Source organism: Marmota flaviventris, chromosome 18, assembly GCF_047511675.1.
Source record: "Marmota flaviventris isolate mMarFla1 chromosome 18, mMarFla1.hap1, whole genome shotgun sequence".
NCBI lineage: Eukaryota > Metazoa > Chordata > Mammalia > Rodentia > Sciuridae > Marmota > Marmota flaviventris.
Window position 1 is genome coordinate 48,330,859 of NC_092515.1, and position 13,743 is coordinate 48,344,601.

Genomic DNA, 13,743 nt, shown 5'->3' on the forward strand with positions numbered 1-13,743 from the left:
CTTAGAAATGACTTTGTTGTAGACCAGTTGTCCTCATTGTGCCACTTCTCAGGGATGCAGAAATGTCCAGAGCGGGCCCCCTCCCTGGAGTTCATTGGCTGAATTCACGCCCCCCAGCTCCAAAGCCCTTTTTTCTTTTCTGCCTTTTTGGTGCTGGGGATGGAACCTGGCACCTCATGCATGCCCAGCCCGTGCTCTATCACTGAGCTAGGTGGCCTGCACTTCCAAAACCATTTTTTCACTTGACAGGGCAACACTGTAATTTGACAAAATTATTGAAGAAAGTCCATATGTTGTGCAGACATCTCATAGTAAGTTAAATAAGAAATCCTCCCGTGGAAATTGTTCTCCCAGGTCTTATCCCAAGGGTAACCGCTATTTGAAGTTGGCTGTGGTCCCTCCAGACTCTTTTGTGTTCATAGATGTGCACATATAATTTTTAAATATACTCATCATATCATACATGTTGAGAAACTCTTTTCATTAAAAAGAGATATTAGGGATGCCTTTCTATGTTGGCCAGTATAGGTCTACTTAATCTTTCACTGTGTGATGTTCATATCCTACCCCGCTATTGCCGTCCCGAGGTGTGGTGAAGCTGTGTGCAGCAGCTTGCTGCTATCTGCACAGCTTTTGTATAGACCCTTGGGTAGGTGACAGTTCTGGAAGCTGAATCATTGATTATGCCCTTTATTTTTGTTTTTAAAATATTAATGTTCAAATTAAAAGATAGGAAGGCTCTTCAGTAAAGGGCCTCCCTCCCTCTTTCGTCACTCTGATCCCTTCCTGGAGGTAACTTGTTGCAGGCTTTTTTTTTTTTTTTTTTGTACTGGAGATTGAACTCGGGGGCTCTCAACCACTGAGCCACATCCCCAGCTCTATTTTGTATTTCATTTAGAGACGGGGTCTCACTGAGTTACTTAATGCTTGCTTTTTGCTGAGTCTGGCTTTGAACTCGTGATCCACTTTCCTCATGGTGCAGGCTTCTTTTGGATCCCTCTGGATAGATTAAAAGTCCCGACAGGTTCTACCAAATTGCCCTTCAAAAGCATTCTTGCTAGCCGGTTGTGGTGGTACACACCTGTATTCCCGATTCAGGAGGGTGAGGCAGGAGGATTGAAAGTTTAAAGCCAACCTCATCAACTTAGCAAGACCATGTCTCAAAATTAAAAAAAGGGCTGGGGATGTGGCTCAGTGGTTAACTATCCTGGGTTCAAACCCTGGTACCAAAAAAACAAAAAACAAAAAAATTAAGCATTCTTGCTTTACCAGCCTCACCATCATCGAAAGGGTCTCTTGTCACCTGCTTTGCAAACTGTCCTTTTCCATTTCTAGCTCTGTGCACCTGCCTTTTCACTTTTACACAATCAGGTATTTAAAAAAAAAATTTACATTCTATTGTATAATGATAATGAAATCTTCTGTACTTTACCTAAAGGTTTATTTTAAAAGCTGAAAAACAAAGTGTTTCTATTACTAAAATTACAAGGATAGTTTACTAAGTAGTATAATGCCATGATTTCTCACACAGCTCTTCCCTTCTAGGTTCATAATTACCTCTATTTGCTTTTATTATGTGCTCTAAAATGTTGAAAATAAAATTAGGTAGGGAGACTCCAACCCTGATAGAATTAGCCATAGAGACACTATTATTTTGGAAGTGAAGAGCAGGAAGACTGCCTTCGGCGCCCAGATGCCAGGAAGCCTGGATAGGAGGCAAGCCCTCACCAACTCTGGAAAGATTAGTTCTCACACCATACCACTGCCCTGCTAGATGCTGGAGCTCATGTCACCTTCCTAGGAAAACTTACGCAAAAGATCTATGTGTTTGCATTTAAAGGAGGCCTCATATGTAGTGAACTCTCCTGGTGGTTGGCCAGACTCAGCATCCACAAGGCCCCAGCCTCCTCCTAAGGAACCTTGATAATGGGAATTCAGATTCTTAGGGCAGGCTGTAGGGAATGCTCTTAGGTCATGACTTTGGGTATTGACCCATTTTCTGGGGTTGGTCCAGGTAGGTACCATAGTCAAACCCCACTTCCCTATAGTTCGTGCCTATGTGAGGCAAACATCAACCGATGGATTCAGATGGTAGCATGTTTTCTCTTTGACACACTTTCTAATATTTGTAACTTGCACATCATCATGGACCCAGGGTCTAACTTAATCTCAAAGGATTCTAGTGACTCATTAAAAAATTTTTTTTATTGTGATAAAATACAACAAAATTTTATTATATCAACCATCTTTTAGGTGAATACAGTTCGGCGATACTAAATGCATTCAGAATGTGCAGCCATCCCCATCATCCATCTCCAGTGCTTTTTCATCTTATAAAACTGAAATTCTGCATCCATTAAACAATGACTCCCCAGTCCTCCATTCTCCCCAGTCCCCAGCAACCAACATTTTATTCTCTACAATTTTGATTACTCTTAACTACCTCATACAAATGAAATCTCAGTGTTTTTCTTGTTCCAATTAGCTTATGTTACTTAACATAATGTCCTCAAGGTTAATCCATATGTAATGTCAGAATTCCCTTTCCTTTTAAAACTGAATAATAATCTGTTGTGTGTATAGACCACATTTTTGCTTATCCATTCTCCTGTAGTTGGTCACTTTGGGGTTGCTTCCGTGTTGTATCTACTGTGAATAATGCTACTATGAATATATCTCTTTGAGACCCTGCTTTCATTCTTTTGGAAATAACCCAGAACTGGAATTGCCGTATTACATGATAAGTCTGTTTTTAATTTTTAAAGGAACTGCCATATTGTTTTCCACAGCAGCCCTGCCACTTACATTCCCACCAACAGTGCACAAGTGTTCTTTTTCCCACATCATAGCCAGCGTTTGCTATTTTTTTTTTTAATAGAAACACCCTAATGGGTGTCAGGTAGTATCTCACGTAATTTTGATTTGCCTTTGTCTAGTGTTTAGTGGTGTTGACCATCTTATTAACCATTTATCTTCAGAGAAATGTCTATTCGAATTCTTTGTGACCATTGCTTTCTTTTTGATGTTATAATTTGGTTCCTTTCATTGACTCTGCTGGCATCCCTCTGGATATCTTTCCAACTAATTATACTCTCAACTTTAGTTTTCTTGTCTGAAACAGAAATAACTACTCTGATTGCCCTTTGTGTTAAAAAAAAATGTATTAGAAATCCAAAAAATGGGATTATTTCAAAATGGCACAGTGAATTCACATTTGATCATCTTCTACAATAAAGGCACACAGGACTGAAAAGACTGGTCCAAAAAGAAGGCAAATGGTTCCATGGGCCAGAAACAGAACCAAAGTGCAACACATTGAGCAAAGTTGAAGCTGTGGCCTGCTGCATCTGGAGCTTGGTGGTGGTGGTGGCTGAGAATTCCTTTCTGTGGGTGAAAGGATCTGAAGAAGCTCCAACATAGACAGGAGATGGGGACAACTGTCACTGCTTCCACCCAGTTCATGAAAGCAGGTCAGCCAGCAAACAAAGGCACACTGCCCCTGCTGTGCATCTGGGCTGTGGCTTTGAGAATGACAAAGCAGATATTCACCAACCCAAACCCATCCTGAGCTGGGTCTGGGCTATTCCCAGGTCACTTCACTCCAGGGCCCCATCTGCTTGCCATTAGAAGATCAAGCTGTAGAGTGTGGATGGCCAGAAGGAAAGGAGGAGGCAGCAGCAAAACCCTTATCAGGAAGGAACAACTGCTTACAATTTTTGGCTCTCCATATGTCAGAGGAAAACAGGCATAGGGTGTCCTTTACCTTCTGGTCCTCTCTATGAGGGTTTTGGGTGGAAAGTGGGCCTTTTTACTGAGGCCCCCAATGTCATTGTATAGGGGTCTCTTGTGAGTGACCAGTTACTCTAGAGATAGAATACTAAGGTTTAAATGTGTCCATGTGTTGGAAAATGTAATCCCCAAATTCTTATGTTCATAGTATTTGGAGTTGGGGCCTTTAGAAGGTGATTGGGATTAGATGAGGCTAAGAGGGTGGGGACTCCATGGTGGCAATAAGTGTCTTTATAAGGAGGAGAAGAGACCCAAGCTGGCAGGCTTGCTCTGTCTTACCATGTGATGCCCTTTACCATGTTATGAGGCAGCAGGAGGGTCCCCACCAGATGCTGGTGCCATGCATTTGAACTTCCAGGTCTCCAGAACCATGAGCCAAATAAACTTCTTTTAGTTCTTTTTTATGTGTGCATGTGGGATGGGATACGGGGATTATACCCAGGGCCACTCTACCACTAAGCTACATCCCCAGCCCTTTTATTAATGCTTTATTTTGAAATAGGTTCTCAAGTTGCTGAGGCTGGCCTCAAACTTGCCATCCTCCTGCCTCAAGCTCCCAGGTTGCTGGGATTACAGGTGTGTGCCCCAAGCCCAGCCTAACTTCTGTTCTTCATAATGCTGATTTCCCAGTCTCAGATTTTTTTTGTTTTTGGGTTTTTGTTATATCAACAGAAAATGACAGCAAAGTGAAGAGGAGGAAATCTCTGAGCCAGGGTACACCTGTCCGTGGGCTTCCTGAGAACAAAGAGCAGAAGGGAACTCAGGCTGTTAGAGTCTAAGCCACTGGCTTTACCCTTCACCCCACTCTTCCACCCTGCAGCTTCCCCCCGGCCTGTTGCTTTGACTTGCTTAGGTCCCCAAGTCTGGAGCTCCACTTGACCTCTGGTCTGCTGCAGCCAGGCTACTGGGTAGAGGAGGACCTGGTGCTCTGCCTTTCATATAGAAACTTGTAAGTATCCTAGTTTTCACTTCACCTCTCTGGCGTATTCCTGCTGCCCTGGAATACTGAGCCTCCCGGGGTTCTGCAGGACTTTGCTCCTTTCTTGTATGCATTTCTCTCTGCAGTGTCTTGGGCTAAAACTTTTGCTAGACAGTACAGTCCTCTACTTTGTTTCCATCTTTTCGAACATTGTTAAACATCCTTATCTATTAAGGAGTCCTTAATGGATTCAGCCTTCTCCACACCTGGGTATGTTGGTGTGTGCCTGTAATCCCAGCTCCTTGGGCTGCTCAGTGGGGAGAACCACTTGAGGCCAGAACTTGAGGCCAGCCTGGGCAACAGGGCAAGGCCTTGTCTCATTAAAAAAAAAAATTATATATATATATATATATATATATATATATATATATATATATATATATATATATATAAAACTTTCTATACTGTCCTTTTAGTTGAGCTGGAGAGGGAGAAGAAATGGCTAATCTTTAATCTCATTAAACTTTATTAGATGTGTCTGGGACAGGGACAGCAGGCAGCTGGCAACTGTGCATAGAGGGCTTGAAGGCCTGACTTTTCTATGAGGTTGACTTTCAGCTGCTCTGTGTGCTATTCATTCCATCCTCTGGCAGGTCTGAGCTCTTCAGGGCTCTGTGGGTCTTACCAGAACCTTCCTAGGCTGAGCTCCCTTTGCCCAGCCATTCCTGCTTTATGTCCTCCAGAAGTGTGTTGGAATTCTTTTGTCTATTTCTGAAATACTACCTCTCAGACTGGGTCAGATGGCTACAGCAAAATGGAAAGTCTATTATATTCATTCACTGTCATTTTGATAGGGTCTTGAGGGGAAGAAAAGAGAAATACATGTCAGAATTAAGTTTTATTAATTAGCCAGGACTAAGCCCATCGCACCCCTGCTGTCTGAGAGCACTAACTAGGTTTGATTTGTTCAGGGTGGAGAAGGAGGTGTACTCTGAGATGAGGGTGAGGGAACTGGGGAATGGGGATGGGATGGGTTTGCTCTGTTGTTGTTTTTTTTTTAATCTCCAAAGACATGGTGGTAACGTCATCCTGTTACATATAAGAGGGATGTTTTACTTCTGCATTTCCCACTAACTTTATTCTAATTCTGAGTTAATTAAGTGTTAAAATTAACAAAAGCTCAGTGTAGCCTATTGTTGATTACCCTGGTGAATACCCTAGCAAAAGTTTTGGCCCAAGACACTGCAGAGGGAATTGCAGACAAGAAATGAGCAAAGTCCTGCAGAACCCTGGGGGCTCAGTATTCCGGGGTAATTGCTTATTACCTTGTGTGGTAGGTAGAATTCTTGGATAGCCCTCAGTGATCCCTTCTAGGTAGTCACAGCCTTGTCGTGTGACACCCCTCCCCCTTGAGGATGGCTGGTCTGGTTGTTGTTTCTAACCAATAGAATGTAGCAAAGGTGATGGGGTGTCACTGTGTGTGTGTGTGTGTGTGTGTGTTACTAGAGACTAAACCTAGAACTTTGTGCATGCTAGGCAAGCATGTGCCACTGAGCTACACATCCACCCCCAGGATGTCACTTCTGTGTCAAGTTGTAAGGAATTGTGATCTACTTCTTGCCAGTGGACTCTCCCTGTTACCTTCTGGGCTTATGAACTTTGATGAAGTAAGCTGTCATGTCAGAGGGGCCCTCAGGGCAAGGGACTGAGGGCAGCTTCATGTCAACAGCCAGCAAGGAACCTCACAAGGCCCTCAGTCCAACAGCTATGAGAACTTGAATCCTGCAGCAGCATGACCTTGGAACCAGATCCTTCTCTCGTTGAGCCTTGAGGCCCTCAACCCAGCAGATACCTCCATTGTAGCCTGCAAGCTACCCCAAGCAGAGGAGCCAGGTAAGTCATACCTGGACTCTTGACCCACAGAAACTGTAACATAACAAATGTGTGTGGTTTTAAGTCACTAAATATTTTTTTTTGTAACTTGTTACGAAGCAATAGGTAATTAATACACTATCCTGGGTCGGATCATATATCCTTAGTGTCTTCCATTTCCTGATTCCTGAATGTGACCAGGATTTTTAATAAATGAAAGAACTATGGCATGGTGATTATCAGTAGATGAGAAAAATCACACTAACCAGAAGTACAATAGAAAGGTAGCAGCCTTCCCCTCCTCCCTTTTCTTGGGGAAAGAGAATACTGGGAAGTGGGTGTCACTTCAGGCCCTGCTCCTGCCCCTGTCCCAACCCCCACCTGGCACCCTTCCCTGGGGTTGGGCCCAGCTTGCAACTGCTGCTCCCTGCCTTGGATGTCCTTAGTGCTTGTCTGGGCCTCCAGCCAAACCCAGTTGGCAAGAGTCACGTCCAGTCTCTCAAGGACAATTTTGGGGCTATTTCCTGTGTAATTACAGGGTGAGCTGCAGGGTAGACAGTGCTATTACAGCAGTAAATTAGCCTGAAGGTTGCCTTTGCTGCCCCAGACTCCCACTGAGGGTGGCTTAGGGGCACAGCTCCTGCCTCAGTAGTGGCCTCCCTATGGGTGTCCAGGCCTTGGTGTACCATGAGTGTAGAAGCATTGCTTCTTCCGGGAGAGAATTCATCTCATCACTGAACTCACAGATTTCATGGTCATGGTGGTTTGCCAATTGCCTGTAATTGGTTCATACTGATTAAAATATGGGATGGGTTCTGCCTCTAATCTCCAAAAGGAGTACATACCCCTTGGCATCAGCTTTAGGAAGCTGCTGGATCAATATAATGTGGCAGGAGAATATGGGATAGTGGGGTGGAGGTGGAAGGGTCTCCTGAACATTGAGTCTTAGGGAAAGCTTCTCTGAAGGTGTTTCAGCTTAAAGACCTGAAAGACATGATGGAGCTTAAGGAAAGTGTAGAGGAAGAACATCCAGGTTGGGACCATCAGGTGAAGTTGTCCCAGTGGGAATGAGATTGGTGTGTCCTAGGAGTGGGCAGGGGCTGGTGTGGTGAGAGTGCAGATTAGGGGGGTCCAGCTCCCACGGGAACCCAGGGGCCCTGGTGAAGAGCTTGGCTTTTAACTGAGAGCAGGGGGAGCCCCTGGAGGCCCACACACAGGAGTGTTGTGACTCAGCTGAACAAGATCAGCCCAAAGGCAGGTGCAGTGTGGATGTTCTGGAGCTGGAGGGAAGCAGGTGGGCAGCCAGGCAGTTCTGCTGTCATCCAAGAGAGGCCATGGCTTTGGGTCAGGCTTCGCCTTTGATGTGGGGTGGAAAATGAGCAGACGCGTGCTACCTTTTGGAAGTGGGACTGATGTGATTTTCCCCCATGGATTGGAAATAGGGCATGAGGGACAGACGAAAATCAAGGATGACTTCTGCATTTTCATCTTTTGAGAAATTGTGACTATGACAGTTCCACTTACTGTGATGAAAAAGGTGGGGGACGGGGGATGGTCACTGAGAGAACAAAGCTGAATTCCTCTCCTATATAAACAAGGTGCAGAAAGCTTCATGAAGGTCTTAGCTTGGATGGGCAAAGAGAATGCGAGGATTCACTGGCTGAAGGGGTGGTCTGCACAGTTCGACAAGGTAGAAAGCAGAGAGAGGACTGTCTCAGTAAGTTACGCTGCAGAGGCTGTGCTGATGCCACATGAGCCTCTTGGTCTAACAGAACCCTTGAGCCTCAGTATGTGGGGGCAGCAGGAAGGCAAGGGTGACATTAGGGACTAAAAACAGGCAGAGCAGTTAAAAGTCTGTATGCAAAGGAGCTGGACACCATGTCCTTCCTGGTTCCTGGACCCTACACACTCACCATTCTCCCAGCTACAACAGAAAAGAAGTGGACTTAGGCTCAAGGCTTGGAGACCCACAGGGCAGCAGCAGGCTCCGGGAGGTGCGTGAAAAAATCTAGAGGTGACAATGTACAGCTAATCAATATGTATGGATGAGAATAGATTTGGGACCTTGAACTGGGAAGGACTACTGAAATATGATTCACAAAGTACTAGCAGTAAGGAAAATTGATAGGTGTGTCTCCATCAAAGTAAGAATCTTTGTCCCCTAAAGGTTCCTGCAGATAACAGATGTGACCAAGACAGGTGCCACACAAAACTGAAACAGTATTTGAAGTATTTCTATAAATCAACAAGAAACCCAATAGAGGAAAAAATGGGCAAATGATATAAGTAGCATTTCATAGGAGGGGAATTATACATGACCTGGGCGAGGAAGTCCTATCAAGATAACATGGAATACTATTGTATTCATAAGATTTATAGAAGTTGGAAAGGTAATTATGCAGCGTTAGGCCAGCGAGTTTAACACTGATGGTAGAAACAATAGTCCTTTCATAGTGTATAAGTGTGTAGGCTCTGCTCCAAGCCCCTTACAGCTAATACTTTAATTCTCCTGACAACACTATGAAGTAAGTAGTTTCATTATTCCCATTTTACTGATGAGGAAGCTGAGATAGAGAGTTGCCTTAATAGCTAGAAAAGTTGTATGTCTTGGATTTAGAGATGGCAATCTGACTCCAAGGTCCATGATCTAACTCACTGAATTCTACTATTGGGAAAAGTCACTCTCAGGAACTATAAGCAAGAATATAAATTACCTCAGTTTCTCTGCAGTTCACCTTGGCAGTATGAGTGACATCACATATACCTATATTTTATGTTCCAGCAAACTCCTGGCATAGACTCTGTAGAAACTCTTGCTCAGACCTGGGGCAGTGGTGCACACCTGTAATCCCAGTGACTTGGGAGGTTGAGGCAAGAGAATGATAAGTTTGATGCTAGCCCCAGCAACTTAGCAAGCTCCCCTCTTAAAAAATAAAAAGAGCTGGAGATGTAGCTCAGTGGTAGAGCACCCCTGGCTTCAATCCCCAGTACTGGAAAAGAAAAGAAAAGAAATAAAAAGAAACTTGCTCAGGTCCCATTGAGGACATGTGTTGACTTTGTGTTGGTGAAGAGCAGGAGGCATCCCAGGGTCTATCTAAGGAGAGCAGATGAATCATTTCTGGGGACGTTTACAATGGACTGGCCAGTGTAGACTAAATTACGTCGGGTTAATTATGGCTCTGAAATCTCAATGGCTGAACACAAGTAGGTTTTTATTTCATGCTTATATCAAGTCTAAGGCAAGGCAAGTGTATATCTCTAGGACATCTCTGCTCCTTAAGGGAACTCAGCAATCAAGCTGTACCCTTATGGAGTGTGTGACATCCCATCTCATCATGTCCCTCCTGTCAGTAAGGCAGGGGGACAGAGGCTGGACAGGCTGTTCACCTCTCTCAGCCTGCTCATATATTTTCACTGTCTAGAACTAATCTTGGGGGCTTCTCTAATAGCAAAATGGGCAGCAAATGTACTGAATGTTCAGGAAAGAGGAATTTGAAGGGAAACACATAGAACTGTCTCTCCTTTGAGCAGTCAAAAGCTACGAACTGAATAGCTGTATCCATGCAGCAATGAAGACAGATTTTTTTTTTGGTGGGGGTGCTGTGGATTGAACCCGGGGCTCTACCAATTATACCCCAGCCAAAGGCAGATCTGAGTGTTTATGCACTGAGGGTAAGAAGTAGGGATAAAGCTGGAATTGAAAATGAGGAGAGGGACATGAAGCGGACCAAGGATCCTTGATTATTTTGGTGAAAAGAGCAGCCCATCACACTAACACCAAGCAGATGTGGTAGCATATACACACAGGGTGGGCAAGGTGCTAAGCTGCAGAAACTGCAGAGAAGGAATTACATCTATTACATTCTGCGGAGGGTAATAGATGTGGATGTAGGAGCCTAGGTTTGGGGTTTTTGAGCTGGGGAAGGACTGCTTAAATATGACCCAGGAGCATTAACCATAAGGCAAAAATGTGATAGATTTCTCTATATCAAAATAAGTGGATAAAGTCCTTCAGCCAGAACTACCATCTTCTAGTAATTCACCAAAATAATGAAGAGAGAAGGAAAGAGGTACCTGCTCTGTATTCTGTAGACCTTCTGGAAAATATGAAGTTATTCCTTTGGTCACATACATGTGAATCTACCAAAAAAAAAAAAAAAAAAAAAAAAAAAGGTGACGATGTAGACATCGAGGGAATAGGCACTGTTGAAAAAGGTGTGCCCCTCAGATGTCATCTAGGCAAGACTGGAAGAGTCTACAATATGACCCAGCAGCATGTTGTTGGTATTGGAAATAAACAGGGGCAAGATTCTTTTTGTATTTTTTATTTTTTATCTTTTGGTACCAGAGATTGAACCCAGGGGAGCTTAATCACTGGGCCACATCTCCAGCCCTTTTAAAATATTTTATTTAGAGACAGGGTCTCAGTGAGTTACTTAGGGCTTCACTAAATTGCTGAGGCTGGCTTTGAACTCGCCATCCTCCTGCCTCAGCCTCCACTGGGATTGTAGGTGTGTGCTACTGCCACCGACAGGGGTAAGATTCTTGCCAAGAGAACATTGAGCATACCAAGCACTCAAAGAGCCAAGATCATGTCTAAAACTCAAGAAGCAAAATGATCAGAAAAAGAAAGAAGCCAAAGGAAAAAATGTGCTAGGTTCACCAGCACATAGCCAGCCTGCTCTACCTAGAGCGGCACTCTGTGACAACACATAGGAAGGAGCCCTATTTGGGCTTATGGCACCTTTGTACTGTGAGTTCATGGTATAATAGGTGGAAAACAAAACAAACCCCAAATCTTTGGTTATACATTAAAAAAAAAAAATCTGAATGGCAGAGAAAACCTTGTATATTCATCCTCAAAGCAGAAGTGGGGGTAGAGTACAGTAAGGGTGGAATTTTTTTCACCCGTACACTCTCCAGATCCCTTTACAATCTTGCCTGGATGGTTACAGCCCAAAGAAATGGCAAGAAGTGACCTCGGGGGCGGCATGGGGGAAGGTCCCCAATTCTAAACTGAACTGGGAATCTAGTATTTCTCTTGCAAAGAGGTGAGGTTGTCAATGGCGCCATCTAGTGTCAAAGAACAGACTGCCTCCAAAGGCAAAAGATTGATTAGAAATCTTTTGGGACCTGGAAACATCATTACTTCTATAGCTGCTTCTTCCTTTCTGCTTTCTTATTTTCTTTCCACACTTTTATTCCCTGCTTTCCGAGTTAATTTTATCTAGTCCTCCAACAAAAGTAGTTATTAATTTTTTAGAAGATCTCAACTTTCTGTTGCTCCCAGGCAAAAATGCATAATGTCAAGAGTTGAATTGGCACATGAATATGCAAATCAGTACTTGTCTGTATTGTCTATAATATTGGAATGAAATTCCTTAGGATAATTGTAGAATTTTTCTGCTGTGGATCACATGAATTATTTCTTCTTCTTCTTCTTTTTTTCTTCCCAACATGTCCCATATTCTTCCCATTTCCTGAGACAGGATAGATGAACTCATTTTGTTGGTGTATTGTAGTTCAACAACCCTAATTTACTCTCAAGCTTTGTAGATATTTTTGTAGAAGAAAATGGCTGCTCATAACTTCTTGTGAACATCCTGAGGCCCAGTGTTATAATTTATTTGAAGTGAAATAATTATATATGGTTGTAAAGCGTGTTCCAGAAATTGGAGTAGAATTCTGGATCTCTAAATCCTGCTGGAAAGATTTGCTTTGAGAAGATTTTGCTTAGCACATTGAAAAATAATATGTGAGTCACACTCAATGATGACTTAGCTTTTGTCCCTTTAGTGATTGATGACCTGAGCCAAATTAAAGAAAGTTAAACTGGACCAAACTCTTGTTCCACTTCTGATAGTTTTCATTTTTTTTCATTAAGGGTAACCCATAAGCTCAGGAATATATCAGATATTTTGAAACAGAAAATGAACTCCCTGTAAGGTGTAATAGTAGTAGCCAGGACTCTTAGTCACTCTGAAGATGTTGGAAAGTGGAGGTGATGCTAATGTGCAGCTATGGAGAGGAGAGCCATCCTTGGGATCTGACTTCTTCCAGGGTACTTATTCGAAGTTCTCAAAAATAACTGAGAAATCTCATTTTGAGACACTGAGACTGCACAAACACAAGCTTCCATTTTAGGTGTGGGTCATGGGTTTTTCAGTTAAATCAGCTGCCTTTTGTAGAAGGAGGACTTCATCAATAGCCTACTAGGCTCATCCTTTTATACACAATGAGAGCACTTTGGCCTAAGTGCCTAGTGGCTTTACTGGCTACAAAATATTTTCTTTAGAACTAAAGATCCTGTTAGGAAAAATATCAATTTTGCCCAAATGTGGGCCAGACTTTTAAATATTAACAAGACCTGGGCATTCTCATATTCTTACGTACTCAATAAATATTCCAGTCATCAAACTGTGACAAGCTTTAAGGCTTGTGGTATTGTGCTGTATCACTGAATGTGATAAAGCTTTTTCCTCCAAATTACACTATTAAAGGCACATCTGAATCCTGTGGCCTCAGTTCAGGTGTGCACTAACCACCTTACCCTTACTTACAGGACCCACTCCTTAGGTGACTTTCCACATTCCCTTGCCTCATCTCAGATCCAATGGCCTCCTGGTTCTTCTCCCCATACCTGCCTCACTCATTCCCTGAAAGCCAATGGTTCAGTTTCCCTTTCTTATGTCAGTATGTTCTAAACATGGCAACCAAATCTCAGAAGCTTCTTCAACATTCCCTTGATTTTTGGATCCATCTGATGTTAACACATGTATTTCACATTTCTTTTATTCAGTTAGCTGTCAATCAACATGAAGTCTGACTGCTAAGAGTCACTCCCTTTCATTTTCCCTTATTTAAGAATCTTAACCTCAGTGACTTCTGCTGTGGGCTGCTTCTCTATTTATATTTATTTATGTAGAATAAAAGCTGAGCTTTACATAGCAACTCCCAGCAGAAGACTAGCTCTTTGGTAGGTCTACAGACTAAAAATTGATGTTTCATCACCTTGAGACAAATAACTTCATGAACTGGTTTGAGACTCATTTGACTTTTTATTATTTTATGGTATTTTAAAGGTTTTATTTTTATTTATTTATTTCTGGAGATTTAACTCAAAGGCTCTGTACCACTCACCCACATCCCCAGGCCTAAGTTGC